Below are 7,004 nucleotides of genomic sequence, written 5' to 3'. Positions count from 1 at the left end.
CAGTCCCCATGGAAGCACGTGGCACCATCAAAATCCATCAATTCCACATGGAAACTCATTTCCAGTACCTGAATGTCAATGTGTACCCTGGACACACACACACACCTGTTCAGATGAGAAACAGTGTTTAATAGGAGTCAGGGTGGGGTTTGGGGAGGAGATCTTTCCTAACATGAATCCTTCAAAAGTGATGGTTTCGTCACTCATTTACCTTTGGGGAAAGCTAGTTTCACAGATTCGGTTTGGAAAGACCAGGTTATACCTGTGCTTGAAATAAAAATGATTTGGTTTTAGAGTATTGAGAATGCTATTAACTTGACCTAAAATTGGAGTCCATCTCCTCAGGCAAAGCTGCCATAATTCCTCCCTTCCCCCCTCCCCCCCCCACAAGAGTGACAGGCGTCCCCTTTAGGCACTTCATACCCCGACCATCATCTTCAGCTCTGCTGCTGTGTCTTTGCCACCGAAGACAAGAGGAACCCGACATTCTGTTTGGCAAGAATGATGATGACGGAGGCCAAAGAACATTCCTCTGGCCCTGCAAGCCCCGGAGGGCTCCTGTGAAACCCACACGGGGTGCTGCCAACCCCTCTGCTCTTGAGGAATTTCTTCCTTCTGCCCCCAGCGTCCCCTCCAGCAGGAAACTCCCCCAGTATGTGTTAACTCCTTTCTTTCTCTCACCACGGGGGTCTGTTGTGAGTTACAGCCTCCGCGTCCTGTGTGAAAAGTTATCCTGTCTCAGCAGACGGTTCAGGATGGAGAAGAGGGAGAAGCACACGTCATTCAGGCCACTCGTCCTCAGAGGGCCACACCTGGCATTTGCTAGCTGAGGAAGGGGCACACTTCTCGCTCCCAGTCCAATGGGTGTTGGGGGACGGCTCCACATGCTCCAGACTCTACAGTCCCCAGTGAAGGTCATAAACCCAACGGGCCGCCAAGTCCTGCTTCTGAAAAGTAACGCCACTTCTCACCCAGCCTGACACCCTCACAGAAAACCCGGTCTTTTAAAAGTTCTCTGTGGTGTTGGGCCTGTCACTTCGAGAGCATGATGGACGATAGTGGTTTTACCTCTGAGGCCTATGGATTCCAGCTTGAGGGACAACCTGCTGACCACCTGAAGCTGGGGAAGCAGAAGAGCCCACAGGCTCTGAAATCCGGAGACGCGGGTTCAAGGCCAGTCACTGTGACTCTGGGCAAGACATGTCCTGCCTCTGAGACTCAGTTTCCTCATCTGTAAAATGGGGATGTGAATAGCTCCCGCCTCCTTGAGTTGTGGTGAAGACTAAAGCAAATGACACAGTGACATGATCGCCCCAATGCCGGGCATGAAACGGACACCTGCTGTATTATTATAAGCGATGGGGGAGAGGGGAAGAGTCTGTCATCTCTCCTTCCACCAGCCAAGGGTGACTCTTTTCTTGACCTGATCCAGAGGGATTTGAACCCAGCGTTGTCTGAGCCTCAGAGCCCACTGCTGGGGGGATGTGGTTTTGTGTGCCTCTGGGAAAGCCGCCAGGGATGCAGAGGGAAATGAAGGGGGCTGCTGCCTTGTGGCCCAGGAATCCCACTGTGGGTAGATTTCTCAGATCTGGGTTTACTGGGGTCTTGGCAGGCATTGCGGTAATAAATTATTTGCACTCAAATCCTCGACTCAGAATCTACTTCTGGGGAAGCAGATATAAGAGAGAAACAAGGTACAAGAATGTGCACCCCATGTTGCGGGTCATGCTAAGAGGTCCCCTCGTGTCCCTCGGGGTGGGGTTGGGGGGATAGACAAGGGAGTCGTGGTAGATGCAGATGGTGGACCCCTATAGATGGCACAGGAATTGGAAGCAACAAACTAGATGTAGATTTAGCAACACATTTAGGTCTTGGAAACATGGTGCCGAGTGGAAAAAGAAACAGAAGTTTATAGCACTATGCTATTTATGTAAATGAGCACACACACTATTACATATTTTACAAAGGCTCCTGTACATGCAGGGATCTATATCACCCACAGGGAGGGTGCCTGGAGGGAGGGAAAGGGGGACAAGCGTGGGGAATGGGGACTGCAAGGAAGGGGCCAGTGAATAATATGGCCCAGCCCAGGCCCAGGATGAAGAGAGAAATAGACAGAGTGTGGTTAACACAACTCTGGGCTTTAATCCAGGTAAAGAAAAAAAAAAGAAATAAAAATAAAAATGGAAGCATAAGAGCAACCAAGCCACTGGGTTCTGACTTGCCTGATGATCAGTGGAGATGCAGACGTCCCAGCCTCTCCCAGACCTTCGTACCCAGATGCTGGAGGGGCGGCCCAGGAGTGGGCATTTTGACCGGTTCCCTTAGAAAGTCTCACAAATGCTCAGGAGAGAGAGGCTGCCATGAACGCCTAGAGATTCCCCCAGGGACTGGGGTGTAAGAGCTGCTCTGAGCTTCGGAGGGGAGCCCCTTGCCCAATCTCTCAATGTCCTTGGGGTTCTGGAAGGCTCTGTGGGCCCTACATTTGGGGAGATTCACTGGAAAAGTGGAAACCCTCTGGTTTGAGAGAAAAAACTGCACTGGGAACGGCCAGATCAACTCCCCGGTGTGGGCCAGCAGATCCACCGACACTCCATGCGAGCTCTCCTGTCCTCTTGGGAGGAGGATGTTCACCAGCAATGCCTGAGGGCCGAGCACACGCTTCCAAAGACAAATGAGAATTCAAACCGTAAGCAGTTCTGAGTGGCAGCCCCACCATGAGGTGGCTCTGCGGCCAGGGTCTGACGCGGGTGGGGATGCACAGCTTGGTGGGGTAGGAGCAGGGAGCAGGAGGGGACCCCGCCCTTCCATCCTATGCTCATCCTTCGGACAGAGCTCTCTGTCCCTCTTCTAAGTGGGAGGGGGGCTGCAGACAGACAGACAGAGCGCACAAGCATGCTAAACAGTCATGGCGCTATAACAGCAGCAATCTCAGCCTCCCTCAATCGCACACTAAGTCCAGGCCCTGTGTAAGAGCCTTAATTCCGTGAGCCACGTCCTTCCCTCAGAGGCAGGTGGTCCCATTAACGCCCCCACTTTGCAGATGAGGAAACTGAGGCTTTGAGAAGTGGGAACTCAGGACCCTGATAATAAGTGACGAAGCCAAAATCAAACTAAGCCTGTGGGACTCCAAGCCAAATCTCTCTGACTCTGCATTTCCCTGCCTCCCCGGCGGCATCCTGGGGTGCGAGCCAGAGGTCCTTTCCCGTGGGGTGCATGTCTCCACCACCTGGGTCTCTCAGCTCTGTTTTCTTCAGACAAACGTTCGGATGGTCTTTAGGGATGCGGAGAAGCAGGCGGTGGCTCGTGGCTGGGGGAAACATCTTTATTCCTGTTGTGCACTTGGCACAGGAGCAGAGGAAGGAATCAACAAAATGCCTGCGTTTGTCAAATTCCGAGTTGCCATTTTGGCTTCTGGGCAGAAGCCCTCCTGTGGCACCAGCCAGGCGCAAGGGTGGGGTCTCTGGCTCACTCTCTGTAACAGACACTGGTGAGACACGCCCCTATGGTGGGCAGAATAGTGGTCCCCCAAAGACGTCCACATCCTCATCCCCGGAACCTGGGGCTAGGTTACCTTACACGTCAAGAGATTTTGCTGGTGTGATTCAATGCAGGATCTGGAGATGGGGAGATCAGATGGTTTGGGTCATCTGTGGGCCCTGTGTACTCACAGGGGTCTTTGTAAGAGAGAGGGAGGAGGGTCCGGGTCAGAGTGTGATGACGGAAGCAGAGGTTGGAGTGATGCGGGGCAGGGGCCAAGGATGCAGGCAGCTTCTAGAAGCTGGAAAAGGCAAAGAAATGGATCCTCCCCAGAAGGAGCAGAGCCCTGCCGAACCCTTGAAGCTAGCCCAGAGACCCACTTTGAACTTCTGGTGTCCAAACACTGGAAGACAATACATCTGTGTTGCTTTAAGCCACGAAATGGGTGGTAATCTGTGACAGTCACTAACTAACACAGCCTCCAAGGCAACTTCTTAAAAGAAAAGCGTTTCTTCCCTGAGCTCCTGAGCTTCCTTCTCACACCACACCTCCCAACCTGTGTCCTTCCCGCATCCCAAGCAGGTGTCCGGGGGTCCATGGCTCTCTCCACGCTGCCCTTCCCCTGCCAGTGCGGCTTCCTCGGCCAGGGTGAGGGCTCCTGGCTGGGATGACTCAGACTTGGGGGATGCCGCATTAATCTCCAATTAAAACATGAATCAAAATGGGTCCAGCCATTAGCCTGGCCCAGGTCCTGGCATGTCGAATCTCTCCGAGAGACGCTGTACCCACAGGGAGAGCTTTCCAACTGCCTGCCGTCCATCCTCATCGTAATCCAACCAGGCTGAACCTCGGCCGGCTTCTTTTGAGCTGGGGCCCAAGTTCCTGGGGGGGGAGGTATATTTTCTGGGAGCTGGGCTCTTCCCTCCACCCCCACCTACCCCCACATGAGTACATGTGCCAGAGTCACCTGCCCCCCTCACCCCCACACCCAGAAAAAGAGACAGAGGCAGCTTCTAGAGCCTTCTCACTCAGCTGCTGCAAAATACCACCGAATGCACATTTGCCTTCCACCAGGAGGTGTTTCGGGGTGCGAGCCAGAAGGCCCTTTCTATCTGTCTCCTTGCTGGGTGAAATTTGGGAACACAGGCGTAAGCAAAGGAGCAGGCTTGGGGACGCAGCGGAGACCTTGGGATAGCAGGAAAGAGCCACCTGCTTGAATCACCCCTCAGTTCTTCTTCCTCAGCGAGGGTGCTGGCTGCAGTCTGTGGGGTAAGCCGGGGTGGGGAGGTGAGGAAGGGAGGGACAGCATGGAGGTGCCTGCCTGCCCGGGAGGCGTGAGGCGCGGGCGTGAGGGCCCGCAGAGCAGGGGAAAATCCGAGGCACAGCTCAGATCCTATCTGTAGCACGTTCACTCTGTGCTCTGATTTTGTTAATCAAACACAGCCGGCTATATAATAAAAATGGCCAACAGTGATTGAGTGCTTGCTGCTAGACCTTCTTGCCTCTCCCTTTCTGTTAATTCTACTTGGAGTGGCTCTTCCAGCCGCCATTTCCCACTCAGGGACTCCATTTCTGGGTTTAATGAGTCAACCAAGAGTGGCTTCCCAGACCTCTATATCTTTCGACAACGGGAAACGTTGACTCTTCATCACATACAAGAAAAGGGATGTGGAGCAAGGCTGGCCCAGTCAAGACACCCTGCAGGGTCCAGAGGGTTAATCCCTTGAATCGCAGGACACAGGTCTCTGTTCTCTTCTCAGGGGCAACTCCCTCACCTCCTGCCAGAGCCCAGTTGTGTGCCTGGTGCAGAGAATTCAAGGTGGTGGTGGGACCCCAGGCGGCTCCAGGGCAGCCTGCGTTCTCAAGCCTCCAGGCAGGAATCGAGGCTGTCTTGTTTCCAGCACATTCATGGTTCCCCGTGGGCTTGGAATGTGTCCCACAACAGACATCTTCCTGCTGGAGAGGGCTGGGCTAGGGAGTGGCTGCTGAGGGCCATCCCCAGGGGCCATCCTGCCCAAGTTTCCAACACCTGCCCCCTCAGCAGGTGCTCTGCAGAGCTCCCAGGGAGAGGGCATAGGGGTCAAGCTCGGGTCCAGCACAGCCTGAGAAGTCCAGGCCCTGGCCACGTGCCCCTCCCCTGGCCCGGCAGTGGGGCTGGTCTCCAGCAGCGAGAAACTTTCCCTGGGGAGGCTGCCCATAGTGGCTCTGACTGCAGTAACGTGTGTGGGTATCAAACACGCCCTGTGACAAACCTCTGCTCAGATTCACAGAGGCAGGAGCCTCCCCCTATCCCTCCCAGTGTGCAATGAATCAGCTCCCGCTCCCTCCTCTCACTCCCTCTGAACTTATCTCAAGGTGTCAGCAAAGGCGGGGGGCGGGGGTGTCTCTGGGTCTGTCTCATCCACCTGGGTGACTTAGGTGCCTGGCACCCTGCAAGTGCGTAAGAATAGCAAGTGTTTAAGGAAATGCCTGCTGAATGGACAGCTAACTCAGGGCCTCATGGGTAGGAGCCTTCCTTCCTCTGTAATGTTAGATCAGTGTTTCTCACCCTCCTCCCCATTCCCACCCGCCCCTAAGGCGCCTCTGAAAGACCCTTACCTTCTACCCTAGACCCTGTTCCAGACTGCCTTCTCCTCTGGGGAATGAACACACTCCATGGCCACGGAAGGGCCCTTCTACATCGTGTCCACTGACTTTCTGCCCTACACACACGGGGGCTGCTGGGACAGACACCCCACACGCTGGGGGCTCTTCAAGGGAGGGCTGCGTCTTAATTCTCTTTAGCTGTCAGCTGCCCTCTGCCCTATCCGTCCCCACCCCATCCTTCTCCTTTCATGTTCTCGCCCCAGCACGGGCCTCAGTAGCTGTTTGTTAAATGAATGAAATAATAGCTGCTAGGGCTCTTGGCAGGGTGAGCTGTGCATAGTAGGTGCTCAGGCAATCTTTGTCCAATCCACGAATGAGCGAATGAACTTTTCTCCCTTCCTTTCTCACGCCAAAGCTCCAATCCATCCAGGCGGAGCCCCTCCTGAGTAGGGGGACCCTGAGGCTGAGGTGGTGACCACCCACCTTATCTATCAGATGCTGGAGCCTCAGGAGAAGGGTTGTCTGGGAACCCCCATGGCCTAGCACACAGTAGGCACTCGTTAGAAGCTTGCCGAGTTAATGAATGACTCAATGAAGCCCACTGGTGGGAAGCCCCATTCCCTGCCTAGGGATGGAGTGAATGAGCAAGTGACAGTCGCCCCATCCACCTCCCCCAATACTCCCTCCTCCCAGGATCCGCAAGGCCCTGAGACACCTCCGCCTCCTCTAGGATCATCTGCCCCCCTCACCCCCCACCAAGTCACCTCCTTGGAGAAGGTCCCGCACTTCGCGCCCTGGTGACCCCCCTCGGGAAAAACACCAGCTGGTCGCGCACCGTGACCGTGGCGAGCGCGCTCTACGCCCTGCCCCCCGCAGTTGCACCCAGATCCTCCGTCGCCCCAGGCACCCTCCCCAGCAGGTTTTGGGGTCGGCGCCGA

This window comes from Myotis davidii, unplaced genomic scaffold (genome assembly GCF_000327345.1).
Source record: "Myotis davidii unplaced genomic scaffold, ASM32734v1 scaffold935, whole genome shotgun sequence".
Taxonomy (NCBI): Eukaryota; Metazoa; Chordata; class Mammalia; order Chiroptera; family Vespertilionidae; genus Myotis; species Myotis davidii.
This window is presented reverse-complemented; position numbering follows the sequence as displayed.